The 24,711-nt window shown below is 37.6% G+C and overlaps 1 protein-coding gene and 1 pseudogene across 4 annotated transcripts in view; both read right to left on the reverse strand.

The window, feature by feature from the left end:
* EDA (ectodysplasin A) overlaps positions 1–24,711 on the reverse strand; it is a 493,666-nt gene that overhangs the window by 370,731 nt on the left and 98,224 nt on the right. The window lies entirely within an intron of this gene.
* LOC101675912 lies at positions 4,854–6,309 on the reverse strand (annotated as a pseudogene).

Below are 24,711 nucleotides of genomic sequence, written 5' to 3' on the forward strand. Positions count from 1 at the left end.
TTCATCCATTTTGAGTCTATTTTTGTGTGTGGTGTAAGGAAATGGTCCAATTTCATTTTTCTGCATGTGGCTGTCCAATTTTCCCAGCACCATTTATTGAAAAGGCTGTCTTTTTTCCATTGGACATTCTTTCCTGCTTTGTCGAAGATTAGTTGACCATAGATTTGAGGGTCTATTTCTGGGCTCTCTATTCTGTTCCATTGATCTATGTGTCTGTTTTTGTGCCAGTACCATGCTGTCTTGATGATGACATCACAATTCCGGACTTCAAGCTCTGTTTAAAACCTTTTAACAAGAAAAACTTTAAGCCCGGATGGCTTCATTGTTGAATTCTAACAAACACTTAGGGAAGAAATAATACCAATCTCACACAAATATCCAAGAAATAAGAGGGAAAACATCCCAACTCATTTTATATGAAGCTATTATTACCTTGATAACCAATGCCAAACAAAATGTTACAAGAAAGGAAACTATAGACCAATATCACCTATTAACATAGATGCAAAAACTTCAATAAAATATTAAAAAATTAATCAAAATAATTCACCATATAAACAGAATAAAGAAGGAAAAGCAGATGATCCTTCATAGGAACAAAAAAAAAATCATTTGATAAATTTCAGCATCTATTCTTGAAAAAAATGTTAAGTAAACTAGTGTTAAAAAGGAGACAGCAGGCCTCAATGGAGCCACATATGCTAATCCTCACCAAGACTTAATACCTAACCTAATTGCAACTTCTCCCAGATATATGACTTTTGACTATCCAACCTGTAAATTTCCTGGTCAGCACTAGGAGGTAATCTACTGACTGGATTCTCCTTAGGGAGGGTGACCTTGCCCAAGAAAATGTATTCTTTGCTAATAATTTCTTTTTATTCCCTCTCTTCCTTTAAAAAAAAACTTTCCTTTTCTGAAACTTGATGGAGCTCCTTTATATTTGGTAGATGTGATGCTGTCCAATTAGTGAATTGTTGAATGGAGCCAATTTGATCTTTACATTTACTCAGTTGAATTTTTGTTATTTACTAATAAGGGGGAAAAAAACCTCTTCAATCTGATAAAGAGCATCAATTAAGAATCTAGAGCTAAGAAGATATTTTTTAAAATATTTATTTATTTGTTTTAGAGAGAGAAAGAAAGAGAGAGAATAAGTGGGAGGGGCAAAGGGAGAGGGAGAGAGAATCTCAAGCAGGATCTACACTGAATGTGGAGCCTCATGCAGGGTTTGATCTCACAACCCTGTGATCACAACATGAACCGAAACCAAGAGTTGGTTTCCTAACCTGAACCACCCAGGTGCCCCAAGAGCTAACAAAATACTTAATGGTGAGAGATTTAATAAATCCCCCCTTAGATCAAGAGAAAAACAAGGATATACATTCTTATCATTTCAATTCAACAACCAGAGCAGTGCTTAGTGGAAATTTATGGCATTAAATGCTTACATTAAAAAACACAAAAGGGGAGCCCCTGGGTGGCTCAGTGGGTTAAGCTGCTGCCTTCGGCTCAGGTCATGATTTCAGGGTCCTGGGATTGAGTCCCGCATCAGGCTCTCTGCTCAGCAGGGAGCCTGCTTCCCTCTCTCTCTCTGCTTGCCTCTCTGCCTACTTGTGATCTCTCTCCGTCAAATAAATAAATAAAATCTTAAAAAAAAAGAAAATACAAAAGATCTTAATTGAATAGTCTAAGCATCCAACTTAATAAACTAGACCAAAAAAAATAGTAAATGAAGTTCAAAGTAAGAAAAATGAAATAATAAGAACAGAAATCAAATCTTTTAGTTGACATACAATATTACATTACTTTCAGGTGTGTACAACATAGTGATTCCACAAGTCTATACATTATGCTATGTTCACCAAAAGGAGAGTTACCATCTATCACCCTACAATGCTATTACAATACCATTGACTATATTCTCTATGTTATATCTTTTAACCCCATGACCTATTCATTTCATAACTTTAAGTCGTATCTCCCAATCCTCTTCAACCATTTTGCCATGTTCTGACCTCCTCTCCTCTGGCAACCATCAGCTTGTTTATGTGTCTGTTTCTGCCTTTTCTTTGTTCAGTTTTTTTTTTTTTACATTCCACAGTAGGTAAAATCATATAGAATTTTTCTTTCTCTGACTTATTTCACTTAGCATAATATCTTCTAGGTCCATTCATGTTGTTACACACTGCAAGATCTCATTCATCTTATGGCTGATAGTATTTCATTGTATACATATATTACATCTTTTTTCCCCATTTATTATTATATTTGGACCTTTAAAAAAGATATACCATCAGAGGTGCTGGGGTGGCTCAGTTGGCTGAGCATCCAGCACCTTGTTTCAACTCAGGTTATGATTTTTTTAATTAAATTTATTTATTTTCAGCCTAACAGTATTCATTATTTTTTCACCACACCCAGTGCTCCATGAAATCCGTGCCCTCTATAAGACCGACTACCTGGTACCCCAACCTCCCAACCCCCTGCCACTTCAAACCCCTCAGATTGTTTTTCAGAGTCCATAGTCTCTCATAATTCACCTCCCCTTCCAATTTACCCCAACTCCCTTCTCCTCTCTAACACCCCATGTCTTCCATGCTATTTGTTATGCTCCACAAATAAGTGAAACCATATGATAATTGACTCTGCTTGACTTACTTCACTCAGCATAATCTCTTCCAGTCCCGTCCATGTTGCTACAAAAGTTGGATATTCATCCTTTCTGAATCAGGCTATGATTTCATGGGTCGTGGGATTGAGCCCCATGTCAGGTTCAGTGGTTGGTGGGAAGTCTGCTTTAGATTCTCTCCCTTTGCCCCTCTCCCCACTCACACACTCTCTTTCTCTCTAAAATAAAAATAATCTTTTTTTAAAAAAGAAACATATATGTTCAGATATACCACTATTCTAGTGGGAAAAATCTAGTTTTGGGGAAGCATACATGGCACAAACTATCCTTCTTCTAGTCTTTATTAAGAGTTTATCAAAAAGTGGGCTCTGTGGGATGTCTGGGTGGCTCAGTCAGTTAAGAGTCTGCCTTTGGCTTAGGTCATGATCCCAGGATCCTGGCATTGAGGCCTGCATCCTGCTTCCTGGTCCACCAGGGGGCCTGCTTCTTCCTCTCCCTCTGCCTGCCATTCCCCCTGCTTGTTCTCTCTCTACCTCTTTAAAATAAATAAACACAATCTTTTTTTAAGAAGTAGGCTCTGACCTATGATATCCTGAGTCTTGAGGTTTGAATGTTTTGATTACTATAGAATAATTTCAAGTGGAAAACTTAATTACCAACTGTTTTCCTTCTGGAATGGGCTAAATGTTTTGAAGTTAAACAGTTCACTACAAGAATATTCAATTTCTTAAGCTTTGCGACCTATTCAGTCTTTAGAAAATGTGGTAAAAAAGTAATTTTCTGGGGGTGCCTGGGTGGCTCAGTGGGTTAAAAGTAATTTTCTGTGCAATAAGGATGAACTTAACATACTAAATATTAATTATAACAAAAGTAGTATACATAATGTATATGTCCAATGTTCACTTTAATGACCACTTCATAAGCTAGTAACTATTCTTAACTCCATAACACAACTCTTGGCATTTGATATTGATTAAAAATTTAAAAAAGGGTAAGTGAATAAATACCTACCTATATATGATTATGTTTTCAAGAAGCACTCTTTGTGGAAGCACACAGGAAAAGGAACCTTCAGTAAGCTGTTGATAGGAACTGGGAGGTTTATGGCTATGGCTTTGGAAAGCACCCCAGTGAGTCGTAGGAAGGCATTTGTAAGAGTAGATTGTGCAGCATCAAAGAATAACTAACTAAAAGACGTGGGCATTTTCTCAATTAACTTAAATTCTAAGACTTTCAGTAGTTGAGGAATAGAAATAAGACCCATAGAAAAGAACCATCTTCACAATGGCTTAAAAAGGTGACTATGTCATTTGGCTCATGATGCTAAATGTTCCAAAAGCCTTTGGTGGTATGATATGGACAAGAAAAGTATTAATAAACCAACCACATAACACCATTAAAACTCAAAAAACACTTATTTTTTTAAAAGTTTTTATTTAAATTCCAGTTACTTAACATACAGTATAATATTAGTTTCAGGTATACAATACACTGTTTCAATACTTACATACAACACTCAGTGCTCATCACAAGTGCAGTACTTAATCCCCATCACCTATTTAATCCATCTCCCCACTCACCTCCCCTCTTGTAACCACCACTTTTTTTCTCCATAACTAATAGTCTGTCTCTTGGTTTTCCTCTCTTTTGTTCTCCCTATGTTCATTTGTTTTATTCTTAAATTCCACATTGAGTGAAATCATAGGGTATTTGTCATTCTCTGACTTATTCTGCTTAGCATAATACTCTCTAGCTCCATCCCTGTCATTGCAAATGGCAAGACCTCTTTCTTGTTATGGCTGAATAATATTCCTGCGTGTGTGTGTAAAAAACTGCTAGAACTGATAAACAAATCCAGTAAAGCAGCAGCATAGAAAATCAACATACAGAAATCTGTTGCATTTTAACCCACCAATAATGAAGCAGCAAAAAGAGAAATCAAGGAATCAATGTCATTTACAATTGCACCAAAAACCATAAGTACCTAGAACTAAACTAAAGAGGTTAAAGACCTATACTCTGAAAATTATAGAACACTGATGAAAGAAACTGAAGTTGACACAAAGAAATAAAAAAACATTCTGTGTTTATTGACTAGAACAAATTTTGTTAAAATGTCTATATTTCCAAAAGCAATCTACACATTTAATGTAATTCCTATCAAAATATGAACAGCATTTTTCAAAGAGCTAGAACAAACAATCCTAAAATTTGTATGGAATTTTTTTATTTAAAAATTATTGAGAACACATTAAATGAGGCAGCATTTATTCTTTCTCTTTGTCTTCCATTGTGGGGTCTGTCGGTGGTTCCTCCATTGTTGCACTGTTGCTCTCTGAACCAGGGTTACTATCACTGGTCCTTTCCTCAGCCATACTGTCCATCCCCTCCTGCCTGCTCTACTTGTCCTCAGGAGTAGATGTGCCTTCTTCATCATTCTGTCCGCTTTCTGTCGCTTCTTCAAAGTGTTTCTCCTCTGTGCATCCCAGTGGGATGCTCTCATTATCTTTCTTCTCCTTGGCCTTACTAGCATCTTGCTTTTCCTCAAGAACCATTCTTCTCTGACTACATTCAGCTTGCTCTACAGCCTATTTCTCCCTTTTCTCCTGTCTTCTGTGGGTTTGGTCCTCTACCCATGCAATTTCAGAGGCGATTTTTTTCCATATACACTTCTACTTTCAAACCACACCACCTTTTAAGTACATTGTTATTACTCTGTGCTTTTCATGAATTTCCCCTTCTTTTACTGCTGTGTTCCTCTATTTGAAGAAGTTCTGCTTTAGTTTTTATTGGATGAACCATTGAGGACCTACATTCTAGCTGTTGTGACAAGCAAATGAACATCTGGCACCACACTCTCACTAAGGATTTCAATGATAAGGTGGTGGTTTCCCTGGAAATGGGTGGTGGCTTATACACTTCACTGAAAAGCTATCATTGTAATCAACTGGATCTTCAGCAGGCTGAATATTCATGTAAGGTTCTCCTTTCTCCATGCAAGTCTGTCTCTGTACACTTTCTTCCTCTAAAGCAGCTTCTGCATAACTTTTTGCATTTATGTAAGCAAGGTATGTGGGGGAATTATGATAGGCCTTCAAAGATTAATTGTACTCTATCTTTTCTGTTTCATACTTATTTAAATGTTCTTATTTTTCTTCATGAGTGAGATCTGGCCATATGCTACCAATAATCTTGCCAATCTCCCAGAAGTTTAGATCAAGATGGGAAGCTCTTACTCGATCCCAGACCTTTCTGCTGTACCTCATGTAGGGCAACACTGGTTTATTTGGTGGCTTTGGGGGTTTTGAAATCATAATAACAGAGGATGCCATGACCTGGCCATGGGTGCCTGGGTTACCTCCGAACATATGGTTGTAGGCGAGACGACTATATGGATTGTATCCCACAAACCCTGGTGTGCTGAGCATTTGTATTGCAGGAGCTGGGTTGGGAAGTGGGGCATAAGACGGTCTTTTTGACATTTTTGGAGATGAAGTTCTCAGTTCTTTAAGAATGAATTTGAGACATCTTGGGCATAAAAACTGTCCAGATCTCTGGTCTTATTTCCCTAACATCTTTATCCATTCATCTATCCAAGGACACTTGAATTGCTTTCATATCCTCTTATAAATAATGCTGCAATAAATATGGGGGTACACATATCTTTTTGAATTAGTATTTTCATTTTCTTTGGGCAAATACTTAGTAATGGAACTACTGGATTATATGGTAATTTTATTTTTAATTTTTTGAAGAAACTCCACACTGTTTTTCACAGTGGCTGCACCAATTTACATTTCTACCATCGGTACATAAGGGTTCCTTTTTCTCCATATCCTTGCCAAAACTTGGTATTTCTTGTCTTTTTGATACTGGCCATTTTGACAGTTGTGAGGTGATATCTTGTGATTTTGATTTGTATTTCCCTGATGATTAGTGATATTGCACATCTTTTCTTGTGTCTGTTTGCCATCTCCATGGCTTCTTTAGAAAAATGTCTATTCAGGTCCTTTGCCCATTTTTAAATCAGATTATTTGGGGTTATTTTTTGGGGGGGCATGTTGAGTTATAGAATTCTTTATATACTTGGGATATTAATGCCTTATCAGATATATCATTTGCAGATACCTTTTTCCATCAATAGGTTTCCTCTTCACTTTGTTGATGGTTTCCTTTGCTGCACAAAACCTTATTTTGGTGTAGTCCCAATGGTTTCTTTTTGCTTTGGTTTCCCCCACATGAGAATAAATTGTCCAGAAAAATGTTGCTAGGGCTGATATAAAGAAGTTATTGCCTCTGTTTTCTTCTAGGAATTTTACAGTTTCAGGTTTCACATTTAGGTCCTTAATCCATTTTGAGTTTCATTTTTTTGCATGTAGCTGTCCACTTTTCCCAGCACCATGTATTGGAGAGACTGTCTTTTTCCCATTGGATATTCTTGACTCCTTTGCTCTTTGGTAATAGACCGTATAAGCATGGGTTTACTTATGGGCTCTCAATTCTGCTCCATTGAGAAATCAGTGAATTTTTAAAATTTATTTATTTATTTTTTTTAAAGATTTTATTTATTTATTTGACACAGAGAGAGAGATCACAAGCAGGCAGAGAGAGAGGAAGGGAGGCAGGCTCCCTGCTGAGCATAGAGCCTGATGTGGGGCTCAATCCCAGGACCCTGGGATCTTGACCCGAGCCCAAAGCAGAGGCTTTAACCCACTGAGCCACCCAGGTGCCCCAAGAAATCAGTGATTTTTTTAAAAAGATTTATTTATTTGAGAGAGAGAGAGAGAGAGAGAACAAGTGGGAGGGGCAGAGGGAAATGAAGAGAGAATCTCATGCAGAACTCTGCACTGAGCATGGAACAGGGCTCGATATCATGACCCTGAGATCATGACCTGAGCTGAAACTGAGTCAGAGGCTTAATGGCCTGTGCCACCCAGGTGCCCTAATGATTTTTTTAATTGAGAAAAGTTGAATCTTTGAAAGGATTAATATAATTGACAAACCTCTGATTATACAAGCCAAGAAAAAAAAAGAAGGAAGAAAGAAATTGCCAATATGACAAATGAAAGTGGGGCTAACACGAAAACCCTGCAGACATTAAAAAGACAGAAAGGGGATACTATGAAAAACTCTCTACCCATAAATCTGACATGGAGTTGGAATAGACCAATTCTGTGAAAGATTCAAAATAACAAAAGCCATTGAGGAAGAAATAGGTAACTTGAACAGTTCTAGATCTACTAAATTAATTTATAGTTATAAACCTTCCAACAAAGAAAACAGCAGGTTGGCATGGTTTTATTAGAGAATTCTACTAAATATTTAAAGAAGAACTAAAGTATAGTAAACTCAAACAATTTAAATGAAAAGTTTGAAGAAGTTTGACATATATGACTATCTTCCCAGAATAAAGGCAGGAAACTTATATCTGGGAATTAATACATGTTCAGTAGCACTACCTTATATAAAGCAATAAAGTAGATAGGTTAAGTGTCATAAATATTTTTCATTATGGTCCACTGATCAAAAGTCACAAAACATAGACCCTTTTACTAAAGTACTCACAACACTGGGCAACTTCTCTTTCCAACATCACACACACACACATTTTGAGTATCTATCAAGTACACAAGACTTAACTAAAGTTCTTGCCTCCAAATAACTAACAGTATAGTCATGAAAGTAAAACTTGTAGTGTTAAATGAGGCCCCAGAGAGATATGGATGGTTTAAAGGTTTGAAGACTGGATACAATTTAAGAAGCAAGAAGATAATGCCAACTACTTCAATTCACATCTTTACAGCCATTTCATAGCAGTAAGACAATAAGCTTGCTATCCCCCAAACCTCAAGAGCTCATTCTAACAGTATTGTCTTGGTAAATGACACTGCTTCTGTCTGGAATGCCCTTCATCCTCTTTTCCACCAAGTCATATCCCTTCAAGCTTTGAAAATGTTCAAGATGCTTCTCCTTCAGGATTGATTCACTAATTAATTCACTTTCTCACTGAGAAATATTTATCAAGCACCTAATACATCTAGGTACTGTGGATACTGTAGCAAACAACAAAATCCCCTCTCTCACAGAACTATGTCATTTTAGGGGGAAAACATGCAATAAACAAATAAATGAAAAAAATGTAAACTAATGGATAAATGATATGAAGAAAAATAAAGCAAGCAAGGACATTAAACAAGGATTGTGCAGAAGATTTTTGTGTGCTATAAAAGGTGGTCTGGAAGGATATTTGTGATTCGAGAAAAGACCCAAAAGATGTGAGGAATAAAACCATATGGTGCCTATCTGTGGAGATGGAGAAAGATATTCCATATAGAGGGATCAGAAAGTACAGAGACCCCAAAGACATACTTGGCATGATTGGTACCAAGAGAAAGGGGTGGTGTGGTTGAAAATGTGGTAAAAAAGATAGCTTTATGTAAGCCATATTGAGGACTGTTTTGATAAGGAGCCAACTGGAGCAGAAGAGCAACATGATTTGATATGTTTTAAAAGGACCATATGGTTGTTGTTTAGAGATTAGAATAAAATAGGGTAGAAGGATGGAAGCAGAAAGATCAGTTATGGTGCACTTAGGTGGGTCAGTCATTGGGCATCTTCCTTCAGCTCAGGTCATGATCCCAGGGTCCTGGGATCAAGCCCTGTATTGGGCTCCCTGCTCAGTGGGAAGCCTGCTTCTCCCTCTCTCACTCCCTTGTGTTCCCTCTAGCACTGTCAAATAAAACAAAAGGACATTCCTCCATCATTTATACCCTATAAACAGGCAACAGATGATGGAATCTAGTGCATAAGTGTATGGGTTGACTGTAGATCAAAGCATGTACAGTTTATAGTAATAAGAGAAGATAGAAAAAATAGGCACAGATGCAGGTAGGTGAATAGGTGTGAGAGTAGGAACTTTTGGAGGTTCCCAACTGATTGTTTTGTCTTTTCTCAGTAAAAGGAGAAATGAGGAACTGAGAGTAAAGAGAAAAAAATGTGATGAAGATTTAATGACAGAAAAGAGGCCAGCAAATATTCATCCAAGGAGATACCCTGACCAAACTTACCCAGATCCAGTCATTCACTTTACCAAACCCTAGTACCTTCACATCAATTTCCACCCAGCCAGACTGATTTTTACTTGGTAGATGTTCAACTGTGCTCTCTATTTGCTCTGATTCCTTCAATAAATCTTCATCCAAAGGGGGTACTTTATTGTTTAATAGAAAGAGAATAATAGGGACAAACTATCCACTCCATTGTGAGGAGAAACCTCTACACCAAGAGGTATGGCTCTATTACACCTCTTAAACCTGGGCTCTTCTCTCCATTTCCACTGGCCCACTGCCCTAGTTCAGGCTTTCATCATTTCTCACTTGGGCTTTTGCACCAGCGTCCTAACTGAGCTCTTGACCTTTCCCCTCACCTCTTTCTAGTCCATCATCCATATCACTGTTGATATGTAAATTTATTCAACTCCCCTGCTTAAAACCCTTCATTATTATCCCTCTTTTTCTCTTTAAGGCCCTGCAAAATTTTCCAACAGAATTTATCACTCGGTCTCTTCTTGTCTCATACCCTATACCCCGGCCATGCCAAATTACATTTGGTCCCTGAATATATCAAATCCTTCAATTCCCTTTTGCCCCTGTACATCTTGTTTCCTCTACCTGAAATGCACACCTGCCCTTCCTCAACAAGGTATTTTTACTAATCATTAGAGACATAACTCAAATGTCAACTTCTCAGTGGCACCACATGTAGAGGTGACCTCTTTTGAGTGCCTCCTCTATGGCACTCATCTCACTATATCGTAAGTATTTATGTATCTAACTTCCCCACTAGATATATTATTCACCTTTTGTCACAAGCACTTAGCACATTGTCTGGCACATAGTGTATCAACAAATGTTTATTGAATGAGTTGACTGTAGAATTGAAGAGATTAGAAACAGCAATAAAACAAAAATACAAGTTGACACATGAAATACAAATAAACATTCTTTAACATACCCAACAAGATATACTTCTATAAAATGTTTTAGGAATAGAAAAATAGAAAATCTCAGCAACCTTAAAGAAGCAGATTTAACTTTTGACAAAGATGATAAAAATGAGACTTGACAGAATAATGCTTAGCACAGCAAACACTCCTCTTTTTTTCACCAAGTATGCACAACAACAGATGGAGTAAGTTTTTATTCTGAAGTGTTGTTAAGGCACATATTGACTCTAGAAAACAAGTTATCTGTAGACTTCTGCTCAGAATAGGAGAAATTTTCCAAGGTTTTATATATTATGCATACTAAAGAACAAAATTGTCACATGTGGGGCCCTGCAGTTTACAAAGCACTTTCACATGTATTGCCTTATTTAATTCTCACAACAATCCTGTCAGTAGGCTTTACTGTCCTCCTTTTACAGATGAAGAAACTGTGGTTCAGAGGATCACTAATCCAACTTCACATAGTAAAAGAGTTAGAGGTAGAGGTAGGATTCTAAACCACATCTGTCTGACTGTAAATCTACTATTCACTATTCATGCTGAGTTGATGCTTTCAAGGCTTCAAACAAGTACACCAAAGTGAAGCCAAAAAATTGTTGGTGTGTTTCTTTTGTAATTTCTTTTTTCTTGATTCTTCAGTCTGAATATTTTCTACTGACCTAGAAAACCTCAGAATATGACCTTATTTGGAGAAAGAATCTTTACAGAAGTAATTACATTAAAATGAGGTCACTAGGGTGGGCCCCAATCCAATATGACTGGTATCCTTATAAAAAGGAATAAATTTGGACAAAGAGATATACATAGAAGGGAGACAATATGAAGAGACACAGGAAAAAGATGAACCATCTACAAACCATTAGAGACACCTGGAATAGATCCTTCACTGATGGTCCCCAGAAGGAGTCAACCTTGCCAATACCTTGGTTTCTGACTTCTAGCATCCAAAAACTAGGAGACAATAAACTTCTGTTTTTTAAGTCACCCAGTCTGTAGTACTTTGTTATGGCAGTCCTAGTTAAACTCATACTGGTAAACCTAGTAATTTTTGATTAAATGCCAGACATTGCATATTACAAGTTGGAGGAGTTCTGGATGATATTATTTTAGTTCAGAGAAGATTTACTTTTGTTCCTGCCAGGCGCTGAAGGACAGATCACCTTAATCCTACCTGAAATTGAGCTGATTCAAAGCTGTGTTTTACTCTTTGTGAGGAATGGCATTTTTATAGTTTATCCTTTCTCCTGGAGTTTAGCCCTTTGGAGATCCCAAATGAAAACCTGAGGTAATTACCAGTGTCCCTCCTTTTTGGCAGGCTCTAACTTCAATTTTTAACTCTCCAGTGTTGTGAAACTTGCTGAAAGTTCTGCTTAGCTACTCAGATTTGTATCTGCCACTTTCTGCTTAATTTCTCAACTTCTTTGCCCTGTAACACTTAGAAATCAGCAAATGACACAAGGGGAAGGTAGTGTAAAATATTAAACTAATTTATTGTAATTTCTCTCTCTGGCATCTTAGACCCTCAAGTCCTGATTATCACAATAGCTCTGAAACTCCAATTTTTGTCTCTATAGCTCTGTGAAATACTAAAGCCTCTGCTCAGGCTTTCTGTCTCTTAATTACTACTTTCAGATTGCCTTCTCAGTCCCTCTACCTACACTACTTATATTGGCAAATGCCTTGAAAGGAAATATCACTCAGAATGTTGTGCTCACTTCAATCTGTCTCTCCTCTCTGGGATTTAGACCTCTAGTTGCATGTAGCTTTCTGATGCTTTCAAACAAGTATTTTATAATTTTATCCAACTTTTCTAGTTCTTTCTGAGGGATATTTGGTCTGACACAGTTTAGTATGTCAAAGTGAGAAGTCTAAGTCTGCGTACCTGTGGTTTCTAATTCCACTGATATGCCTGTCCCTGGTTCATCCATTCATTCATTCCAACATGTATTAAGCACATGGTAGGTGTCAATAACTGTGCAAGACTCTGGGAAAACAAGAAGTCCTGTCTTTAAGAAACTCACAGTAAAATCAGTGGAGGTTGAGACTACAAATAAATAGTGAAAATACAATGCTGAAGTGTTTAAAACTAGAGGTGTTAGAAGATACTATAAAGGAGAAATGAAAGTAATTATCTTCTTTTGGTTCAGGAATCAAAAGTTATCACTGAATAGAAGATATCTGAAGTAGGTCAAGAATATACCAGGTGGAACTAACTGAGGGTTTTGAAGGGGAGGGGAAGGAGATTGAGTGAGCCTGGTGGTGGGTATTATGGAGGGCACATATTGCATGGAGCACTGGGTGTGGTGCATAAACAATGAATTCTGGAACACTGAAAAGAAATTTTAAAAATAAATAAAAATTTTAAAACAAATAATATACCAGGTGAATAAGGAGTGGGAGCAAGAGAAGAAAGCCACTGCAAGAGGAGATAACATTATATGAGTAAAAGTGTGGCGGTAAGCATGAGAAATTTCAGTTACTTTGGTACTATTGGAACTAGATGAGTGATAGAGTGTGGCAGAACATAAAGGAGGAAATGCAGACAGAGTTCTGATTGTGGAGGGCTCTGTCTTTGCCCTAAAAGTTATTATTTAGATTGTTTATGGGTAATCACATTCCCTGAGGTGGATATCTACCACATGTTCAGTCCAATTCATGGAGAATTCAACAACAGAAATTTAAGACCTCTCCAGTCAATGGCTTATAAATTCAAAGGCAGTATTATCATGCTTAAGCAATGTAATAGGATTACTAAGCAATGAGGTTAAGTCTTTGAGTCACCTGACTAGTTTATAAAGATAAAAAAATCTACAACACTGTAGCAAATGTTATGTGGCCAAGAATTGAAATGATTTGTTTTATTTCCTAACCATGTAACCATGTAAGCTCAGTTATCTATTAGAAAGTTCAACAAGCAACAACAAGAGTTCTAATTTTGCAGAGACTATTTGTCAAGATTTGCCCTTAATGACATTGCCATCAAACAGCTATCTATTAAATGCCTACTTACTTGTGAGGCTGAATACCCAGTATGTCTGACAGGAGTTTTGCTTGGATTTAAAAATCTAAGATGCTAGGGGCGCCTGGGTGGCTCAGTGGGTTAAGCCTCTGCCTTCGGCTCAGGTCATGATCTCAGGGTCCAGGGATTGACCCGCATTGGGCTCTCTGCTCAGCAGGGAGCCTGCTTCCTCCCTCTCTCTCTGCCTGCCTCTCTGCCTGCTTCTGATCTGTCAAAATAATAAATAAAATCTTTAAAAAAAATCTAAGATGCTAGACAACACAGATAACCATCCCACAAAGATACCAAGACAGCAGTATAAAAACACTGAACACCTACATAAACTGACAAGAAGAAGTGTTTACATGATCTATGCCTCAGGGCACTGCCACTTCTGTGACACTCAGGTCAACAGAGTTTAATGAAGAAGATGTGATTTCTAGCTCTCACAGGCTGACGGCAGAGAAAGGGTTTGGCAGACAAAGGAGAGGGCATTTTTCCAGAAACATGATGGAAACAGGAAATATAGGTGGAAGAAAGCAGAAAGAGGATCTTGCACAAAGAAGAAGCCAGGTTATGTTTCTCTAAGAAAAGAAAAGTCATGGACTGGGCTAAAGGAAGAGATGAGGAAAGAGAAGTAAGCCATGAAAGCACAGAGAGGGCTCATCCTCATTTCAGGCCCAAGGACTCAGTCTGTATTTTTGCTGGCAAATTACAATTCTGTAACTTAACATAAAGCATACCCAACAACTACTAATCAATCCTTTACCCCCTCCCCCAAAAGGCTTCAAGAAAACTCAACAAGCATTTAAGGAAATCACATCCAGCAATTAATTCACCAATGAAATATTACTGAGAAAGGATGGCACCTATCCACTGCATACCACCATTTCATGACAGCAAGAAGGAAAATACTAGATCTTGTGCCATTTCCATTAGAATTCTGATATCAGAATCTAATACCCAAGTTAGAATTTGGCCGCAATACCAGTGTTGGTCCCCAAAAACAATCTAAAATGTTCAAAGGTTAGAGTTTGCAAGACCATAGTTCCAAACACCACCAAAACACTAACAGCAATTTGGGTTCCCATTCTTGCCAGGGGAGGAAGAGGGGAGCTAAAAATATAAGTGGAAGAAAGCAGGAAAGATTGAATCCCTAAAGAAAACTCACATCCTTAAGATTACATAATACTGCTCCGAAGTAACTGAACTGCAATAGAAAAATTACAAACACATTCCAACATGCCTCTAATTAAGATAGTTTTGGGAGGTTCCAGAATTATAGCTATCAAATGTGAAACCTAAAGAATTTAGCGAGATTAAAAAGATTACCAACTTTAACTCAGGAAAAAAAACGTTTGGGAAAAAACAGGTTAGATGGAATACACTCATAATGTTAATTTGTTGACCTTTATACAACTGCTACATCATTTTAGAGACAATTGTTAGTGATAAACACCTGAATTACAATAGGGTAGACACTGTATAAAATATAAATTAGATACGATTTTTGTTTGGAGAGTTCAAATTAAGTGCCTGATAAACTCCATATTTTACCAGAGAAGTATGCAAATATACTATAACCATAAACTTACTTTAAAATATCCTAAGAAATATAGGTAGGACATATGATAATGTGAAATGTCTAACAAGCAAGAATTTTTGTAGCATGTAGAAGCAAGCTGGATACTCACATGAGGTATGTATTTTGAAATGTTTATGGATGGTTAACCAGAAAGGCTAATTTAACACCTACACATCAATTGCATGGAGACAGAGCTGTGAAATATTTGCATTTACTACTCAGTAAGAAGGCCATCACACCACTGGCATAAGAATGCCAGTTGTAATTAAATTAGATGAAATTTCACAACTTAAAGGATATGCAATCTCCTTTCCTGAGAAGTATAATTTACATAGGCTGACTGAAGACTCTCAAACATGAAATTCTGACTATAAAACTGCAAAGAAGGAGAGAAAACAGTAAGTATCAAATGAGATAGCTGTCAGAAGTTTTTTATAATCTTGGATTTTAAAAATGTGTAACAATAGCAATAACATTTATTGAGTATTTAATCTGTGTCAGGAACTGTGCTTCACAGTTAATGTGTATTATCTCATTTAATCTTCAGAACAATCCTATAAAGTAGTTCCTATAAGTAGTAGTTATTACTTTATAGATGAGGAAACAAAAGCTCAGAGGTTAAATAACCAATCCCAAATTGCACATCTAGAAAAAAAATAGAGGTAAGATTCAAACATAAATCTCAAGTTGGCAAAACACTAAAAAAGCTAAAGTTCAGAATACCCTGAGTCTTAGAAAGAGATACATTCTGAGCATATGAAATTGCCATCAGAAATAAAAAGAAATCTAATGTTAAATGATGCAGAGAAAGAAGGAAACACTCCTCCTTATCTCCATGTATCCTCTGCTAAGACAATTGGAAGACCAAGAAAGTGTACAACAAATATTAGTACAAAAAATGAAAACAGAGACACAAGAAGAGATTAAGAAGCAGTTGTCCTAGAATAATCACATTCCAGGATACTGGAAAGACCCTGGGCTAAGATTTTCAAAATGCTATCTAAACAGAGTGAGAGAGGGACAGAATTCTGTAGAGAGGCAAATGTAGTCTCGATTTAAAAAAAAAAAAAGTCATGTTTGCAAGCTGGTGAATTAATCTCAATTCTAAGCAAGTTGAATGGAAAGATTCCTGGTATGAGTAGAATGGTGTTTTTTCCTACTTCTGTCAGCTAAATAGAAGTATAAAACCTGGAAATGGTATAAAAGGCAACCAAAGGAGAACTCTGAAGGGTGGTAAGGAGAAACTGAATGGTCTGGGGAAATGAGAACTAGAGAACAGTACACCAGGATGCTTTGCATACCTACACCCAACAGAGAAAGGCCACCAAGACCCAGTGTTTCCATATCTGCTACACTAGTAAGAGATCAGCCCAGGTAGACTCATTCTTCCCCAGAATCAAACAGGAGTATGCCTGAAAACATCACCACTATACAGAATTGATTCAGAGCCAAAGGGGTTCTGTATCCAATTCCAACCTGTGGGAAGGGAGGTTGTTTTTATATCAACAGTTCTCCAACACCAAGAGGGTGTCTAAAAATTCAACTTAATTCTGATACTGTCTACCCAGAGGCAGCATTATATCCCACAAGTTAAGGGTTTGGTCTCACAAGACTGACCCTTCCCTCACTTCAGATGCCAATCTCAAGTTCACGTTGTCACTTGTGCTTCTGACCAACTGACTATAGGCCACAGGTTCTAATGACCCTCTCCTTGGGTTTGATTAATTTGCTAGATCAGTTTGCAGAACTCAGAGAAGTATTTTACTTACTAGATTAATGTTTTATTATAAAAGGATATAACCCAGGAAGAGCCAGATGGAAGAGATGCGTAGGGCAAGGTATGGGGAAAGGGTGCAGAGCTTCCATGTCCTCACTGAGCATGGTATTCTCCCCACATCTCTATGTGTGCACCAACCTAAAGGCTCTATGAACCCTTTCCTTTTGTTTTTTTCTTTTTAGTTTTTTTTATCTGTTTATTTGAGAGGGTGGTATGGGGGGAGAGACACAGGGAGAAGGAAAAGCAGACTCTCCATTGAGTGGGGAGCCCAACACAGACCTGATCCAAGGACCCTAGGATCATGACCTGAGCTGAACGCAGATGCTTAACAAAGGAGCCACCCAGGCACCCCTCCTCTTGGGTTTTTATGGAAGTTTCTTTACATAGGTATGATTGATTAAATCATTGTCCATAGGTAACTGACTCAACCCTCCAGCCCTTCTCGCCTCCCTGGAAATCAACGAGTGGAACTGAAAGTTCCAATCCTCTAATCATGGTTATTTCCCCTGGCAACCAGCTCCCACCCTTAGGTTCTTTCCAAAAGTTACCTCATTAACTTAAACCCAGTTGTGGTGGAAAAGGCCTTGTTATAAATAATAAGGTACCCATTTCACCTTTATGGCCCCAAAGAAACTTCAGAGGTTGAAGACAAGAAACTCAGTATTATGACAAAAGATGTTCCCAATGATTGCTCTTGTCACTCGGGAAATTCCAAGTGTTGGGGGAGCTGTGAGACAGGTACCATATAGGAGAAATATATTTTAGCCATCTGGGTTACCAAATGTGTATTTCTTACGAATCACAATATTACAGGATCCTCACCTGGATATAAGAAATAAGTAGCCAGGAGAGGTACTCTCTGCACCAAGCCTGAAACTCTCCTTGCCTACACAGAAATCCTGAGGATGACAGGCAGCACATACAAGAAGGACCCAGGTATAGCAGGCAGCCTAGTCTGGGAAGCCTCTTTGTCCCTACAGGCCCCAAACTCTGTACCCCTACCCAAAGACACTGGGAGGGAACAAAACCAGACATAGGACTCAGGTCACAAAAAAAATCCCAGTTCCAGGAAGCTTCTCTGCCTCACAGACCTAATACTCCCATACACTTCCCAGAGACAGGTAGAGGAACCCACTGTGCCCATTTTTCACTCAGAGACATGCTGTGGTAGGCCTGGGGAAACCCCTTCTTTCCCATCAGGCATCACCAGCAGGGGCCAGTGGGAGCCCAGCAGCACCAGATAAACCAAGCAAACCAAAATTATACCACAAAGTCTATGAAAATCAAACTACCCTGGAACCCACAAAAGCAGGCCAGACCCTCATGCTAAACCTAAGCAATGTAGCTGTCTGCTAAAATAAAATAATTAAATAGGACCCAGAATCTCCTAATATGATAGATATGCATTTATGTATGATACAGTAAAAAATCACTCATCCTACCAAGAAACAAGAAAATAACAACTCGAAGGACAAAAGACAACCAACTAAGGCCAAAACTGAGCTGAATCAGATGTTGGAATTCTTTGACAAGATTTTAAAGCAGCCATCAAAAAAATGCTTCAAAAAACCATTTCACAAATCTTATTCAAACAAATGAAAAAATAGAAAACCTCAACATAGAAATTATAAGAAAAGAACCAAATGGAAACAATAGGACTGAAAAATATAATGAGAGGAAAAATAAGACTGCTGGAGGGCTCAACAGAATGATGGGAGATGATAAGGGCTAGAAGCAATGAACCTGATGGCAGAATAGTAGAGTTTACCCAATCTGAACAACAAAGAAAATGTAGATTGGAAAAACATGAACAGGGCCTCAGGTACCTGTGGAAAAGTAACAAAAGATCCAAAATTTGTATCACCTAAGTCCTAGAAAGACAGGTGAAAGGATGTGGGGCTGAAAGAATATGTGAAGAAATAATGGTTGAAACTTCCAAAATTTGGTAAAAGACACATCCAGGAAACTGAGTGAATTCTACATAGGATAAACTCAAGAAAAAAAAATCCATGCCAGGACACATTCTAATTAAAACTTGGAAAACTAAAGCCACCCCCCACCCCAAAATCTTGAAAGCAGAAAGAAAGAAATGACACATTACCTATAGGGAAACAACAATCTGAAGACCAATGGTTTCTATTCTAAAACCACAGAAGCCAGTAGAAAATATCATAATATTTTTCAAGTTCTAAAAGAAAACAACTGTCATCCATGAATTCTGTATCTGGTGAAACTATCCTTCAGGAGTGAAAGGGAAACAAATATTTTCAGATGAAGAAAAACTAAAAGAATTTATTGCTAGCAGACCTACCCTAAAAGACTGGCCAAAAGAAGTTCTTCTTTTCTTCCAAACGAAGTTCTTCTTTCCTTCACAAAGAAAATGATAAGAAGGAACCCTGGAACATTAGGAAGGAAAAAGGAACAAATGGAAAGGGCAGAAATATAGGTAACACAGTAGACTGTCCTTGTTCTCATGAGTTACATAAATCTTTTCTGGTAATTGAAACAAAAATTATAGCACCATCTGACACTAGGTAATGATGTTTAACTATGGGGAAGGTAAAGAGATGTAAATGTAAATGAGGTTTCTTAACTTCAGTTGAAGGGATAAAAGGTTACCAGTAGACTGTTAATCACATATGAATATTGTAATACCCAGAGCAACCACTACAAAAATTATATAAAGAGATGTACTCAAAGACACTATAAATAGGAGTGCCTGGGTGGCTCAGTCAGTTAAGCGATTGCCTTCTGCTCAGGTCAAAATCCCAGGGTCTTGGGATCAAGCCCCACATCTCTTTCCCTCTCCTCCAGCTCCCCCTGCTTATGCTCACTTACTTGCTCTCTCTCTCTCTCAAATAAATAAAATCTTTTTTGAAAAAGACACTATAAATGAATCAAGCTAAAACTGTTCAAGTAACCCATAACAAGACAAGGAAAACATAAGAATGAGAATCAGAGAAAACAGACAAAATGGATAATAAAATGACTGACTTTCTCTACTGACTGAGTTCATTTACATTATAGTCTCTAGCTCCATCCATGTGGTGTGCACTTTCAATGATGAGCACCAGGTGATGTATGGAATTGGTGAATCACTATACTGTACACCTGAAATAATGTAACATTTTTTGTTAACTGGAATTTAAATAAAAGTTTAAATTAAAAAAATTAAAAATGGCAGACTTAGGCACCATTAATATATATATTACCTTAGAGGAGGCACCATTAAAATATATATATATATATATATATACACACACACACACACACATACATACATACATAGTATATTTAGACCATTTGACTCTATTTTATATATATATAATAGTAATAATATATATTATAATATATTATTATACATAATATAAAATATGTAAATATATATATATATATAGAGAGAGAGAGAGAGGCAAAAGGTCTAAATATACTAATCAAAAAACAGACTTACATAGTGGCTAAAAATACATGATCCAACAATAACATTCTTTACAAGAAACTCCCTTCAGATTCAATAACTTAAGTTGATAGTAAAATGGTTGAGAAAGATACACCATTCAAAAATTAACTTATTTTTTAAAAAAGCAAGAATGACTATATTATATCAGATAAAGTAGATTTCAGAGCAAACAAAATTACTACAAGCAAACAAGGATATTACATAATAATAAAGAACCAATCCACCAGGAAAATGTAGCAATTCTAAATTTGTGCACAACAAACAACAGAACTTCAAACAAAATACATGAAAAAAAAAACTGAAAGAATAGAAAAATCCAGGATTAATAGTTAAGAACTTACACACCCCGCCTTCAGCCAGTGATAGAACTACAAAAGAGAAAATTAACAAAGATATAGAAGATTGGAAAAATACAAAAAGAATCTAATTTATGTACATAGAACTCTTCACTTAAAAGCAGAAGACACATCTTTTTCAAGTACTCATGAAAAAGACCATATCCTGACCCATAAAAAAACTTCTATAAATGTAAAGGAATTAAAATCGTACAGTACATTATCTAACAATGAAATGAAACTAGAAATCAGTAATAGGCAATGGGAAATTTTGATTTCCTTTGCTATTTCTTCGTGGATTATATAGAAGTGTGTTTTATAATTTCCAGTTTTATTCAGCAGAAAAATTCAATTTGTAAAAGTTCCTGACAAAAAAAGCTCTGGGTTCAGCTGGATTCACTTGAGAATTCTGCCAAACATTTAAAGAAGAATTTTAATTAAAAGAGCAAGTAACACTACCCAACTCATTTCATGAGGCCAGTATCATATTGATACCAAAATCAGACAAAAGACAATACAAAAAAAGAAAACTTGCCAATATTATGAACTTAAATGTAAAACTCATCAAAATATCAACAAACTGAGTCCAATAATACATAAAAATAATTATATACCATGAACAAGTGGGGTTTATTCCAACAATCTAAGACTGATCCAGGGCTCAAAAATCAATCAATATAATCAACCATAATCAACATGCTAAAGAAGAAAATCATATGATAATATCAATTGATGCAGAAAAGGTATCTGAGGGGGAGGAGTCAAGATGGCAGAAAGTAGCAGGCTGAGACTACTTCAGCTAGCAGGAGATTAGCTAGATAGTTTATCTAAAGATTGCAAACACCTACAAATCCATCGGCAGATTGGGGAGAAGAAGAACAGCAATTCTGGAAACAGAAAAACAACCACTTTCTGAAAGGTAGGACTGGCAGAGACGTGAATCCAAAGCGACAGGAAGATATACCCCGGGGGGAGGGGCCGGCTCCTGGCAAGCGGTGGAGCAATGGAGCACAAAATCAGGACTTTTAAAAGTCTGCTCCGCTGAGGGACATTGCTCCAGAGGCTAAACCGGGGCAAAGCCCACATGGGGTCAGCGTGGCCTCAGGTCCCGCAGGGTCACAGAAGGATTGGGGGTGTCTGAGTGTCGCAGAGCTTGCAGGTATTAGAATGGGGAAGCCAGTTACAGAGACAGAGCCAACAGTAAGCTCACAGCTCGGGGTTGCCTTGAACCAGCCACAAGCTCGGTGAGCTCGGAGCACGGCCGGAGGTCAGGCAGACAGGAGTTACTGGGAACTCTTCTCTGAGGGCGCACTAAGGGGTGGGGCCCCGGCCTCTCGGCTCCTCCGGCTCCTCCGGGCCAGAGACCAAGAGGCCGCCATTTGTATTCCCATCCTCCAGAACTCTACGGAAAGCACACAGGGAACAAAAGCTCCTGAAAGCAAGGCCAAGCGGATTACTCAGCCCAGCCCCTGTTAAGGGCTGTGCAATTCCGCCTGGGGCAAAGACACTTGAGAATCACTACAACAGGCCCCTCCCCCAGAAGATCAACAAGAAATCCAGCCAAGACCAAGTTCATCTACCAAGGAGTGCAGTTTCAATACCAAGGAGAGCAGCAGAATTCCAGAGGAGGAGAAGGCAAAGCAGAGAACTCATAGCTTTCTCCCCATGATTCTTTAGTCTTGCAGTTAATTTTTTTCTTTTTCATTTTTTTTCTCTTCTTCAGCTAAATTTTTTTTAACTTTTACCCTTTTCTTTTTTAACGTTTTTTAACTAGTTTATGTAATATGTATATATATTTTTTTCTTTTTTATACTTTACTTTATTCGTTTTCTTTTTTTAATTCTTTTCTTTCTTGATTTTTTTTTTCTCTTTCTTTCTGAACCTCTTTTTATCCCCTCTCTCGCCCCTCATGATTTGGGATCTCTTCTGATTTAGTTTAAGCATATTTTCCTGGGGTTGTTGCCACCCTCTTAGTATTTTCCTTGCTCCTTCATATACTCTTATCTGGACAAAATGACAAGGCGGAAAAATTCACCACAGAAACAAGAACAAGAGGAAGTACCAAAGGCTAGTGAACTAATCAATACAGAAATTGGTAATATGTCAGATCTAGAGTTCAGAATAACGATTCTCAAGGTTCTAGCCGGGCTCAAAAAAGGCATGGAAGATATTAGAGAAACCCTCTCTGGAGAGATAAAAGCTCTTTCTAGAGAAATAAAAGAACTAAAATCAAACCAAGTTGAAATCAAAAAAGCTATTAATAAGGTACAATAAAAAATGGAGGCTCTCACTGCTAGGATAAATGAGGCAGAAGAAAGAATTAGCGATATAGAAGACCATGGGGCACCTGGGTGGCTCAGTGGGTTAAAGCCTCTGCCTTCGGCTCAGGTCATGATCCCAGGGTCCTGGGATCGAGCCCCACATCGGGCTCTCTGCTCAGCAGGGAGCTTGCTTCCTCCTCTCTCTGACTGCCTCTCTGCCTACTTGTAATCTCTGTCTGTCAAATAAATAAATAAAATTAAAAAAAAAAGAAGACCAAATGACAGAGAATAAAGAAGCTGAGCAAAAGAGGGACAAAGAGCTACTGGACCATGAGGGGAGAATTCAAGAGATAAGTGACACCATAAGAAAAAACAACATTAGAATACTTGGGATTCCAGAAGAAGAGGAAAGAGAGAGGGGAGCAGAAGGTATACTGGAGAGAATTATTGGGGAGAATTTCACCAATATGGCAAAGGGAACAAGCATAAAAATTCAGGAGGTTCAGAGCATGCCCCTCAAAATCAATAAGAATAGGCCTACACCCCGTCACCTAAGAGTAAAATTTACAAGTCTTAGTGACAAAAGAGAAAATCCTGAAAGCAGCCTGGGAAAAGAAGTCTGTAACATACAATGGTAAAAATATTAGATTGGCAGCAGACTTGTCCACAGAGACCTAGCAGGCCAGAAAGAGCTGGCATGATATATTCAGAGCACTAAATGAGAAAAACATGCAGCCAAGAATACTATATTCAGCAAGGCTATCATTGAAAATAGAAGGAGAGATTAAAAGCTTCCAGGACAAACAAAACTGAAAGAATTTGCAAACACCAAACCAGCTCTACAGGAAATATTGAAAGGGTCCTCTAAGCAAAGAGAGAGCCTACAAGTGTTAGATCAGAAAGGAACAGAGACAATATACAGTAACAGTCACCTTACAGGGAATACACTGGCACTAAATTCATATCTCTCAATAGTTACCCTGAATGTTAATGGGCTAAATGACCCAATGCAAAGACACAGGGTATCAGAATGGATAAAAAAACAAAACCCATCTATATGTTCCCTACAAGAAACTCATTTTAAGCCAGAAGACACCCCCAGATTTAAAGTGAGGGGGTGAAAAAGAATTTACCATACTAATGGACATCAGAAGAAAGCAGGAGTGGCAATCCTTATATCAGATTCATTAGATTTTAAGCCAAAGACTATAATAAGAGATGAGGAAGGACACTATATCATACTCAAAGGGTCTGTCCAACAAGAAGATCTAACAATTTTAAATATCTATGCCCCCAACGTGAGAGTAGTCAACTATATAAACCAATTAATAACAAAATCAAAGAAACACATCAACAATAATACAATAATAGTAGGGGACTTTAACACTCCCCTCACTGTAATAGATCATCCAAGCAAAAGATAAACAAGAAAATAAAGGCCTTAAACGACACACTGGAACAGATGGACATCACAGATATTCAGAAGATTTCATCCCAAAGCAACAGAATACACATTCTTCACGAGTGCACATGAGACATTCTCCAGAATAGATCACATCCTGGGTCCTAAATCAGGACTCAACTGGTATAAAAAGATTGGGATCATTCCCTGCATATTTTCAGACCACAATGCTCTGAAGCTAGAACTCCACCACAAC

This window comes from Mustela putorius, unplaced genomic scaffold, assembly GCF_011764305.1.
Source record: "Mustela putorius furo isolate JIRA1106 unplaced genomic scaffold, ASM1176430v1.1 tig00004053_pilon_pilon_pilon, whole genome shotgun sequence".
NCBI classification, from domain to species: Eukaryota; Metazoa; Chordata; class Mammalia; order Carnivora; family Mustelidae; genus Mustela; species Mustela putorius.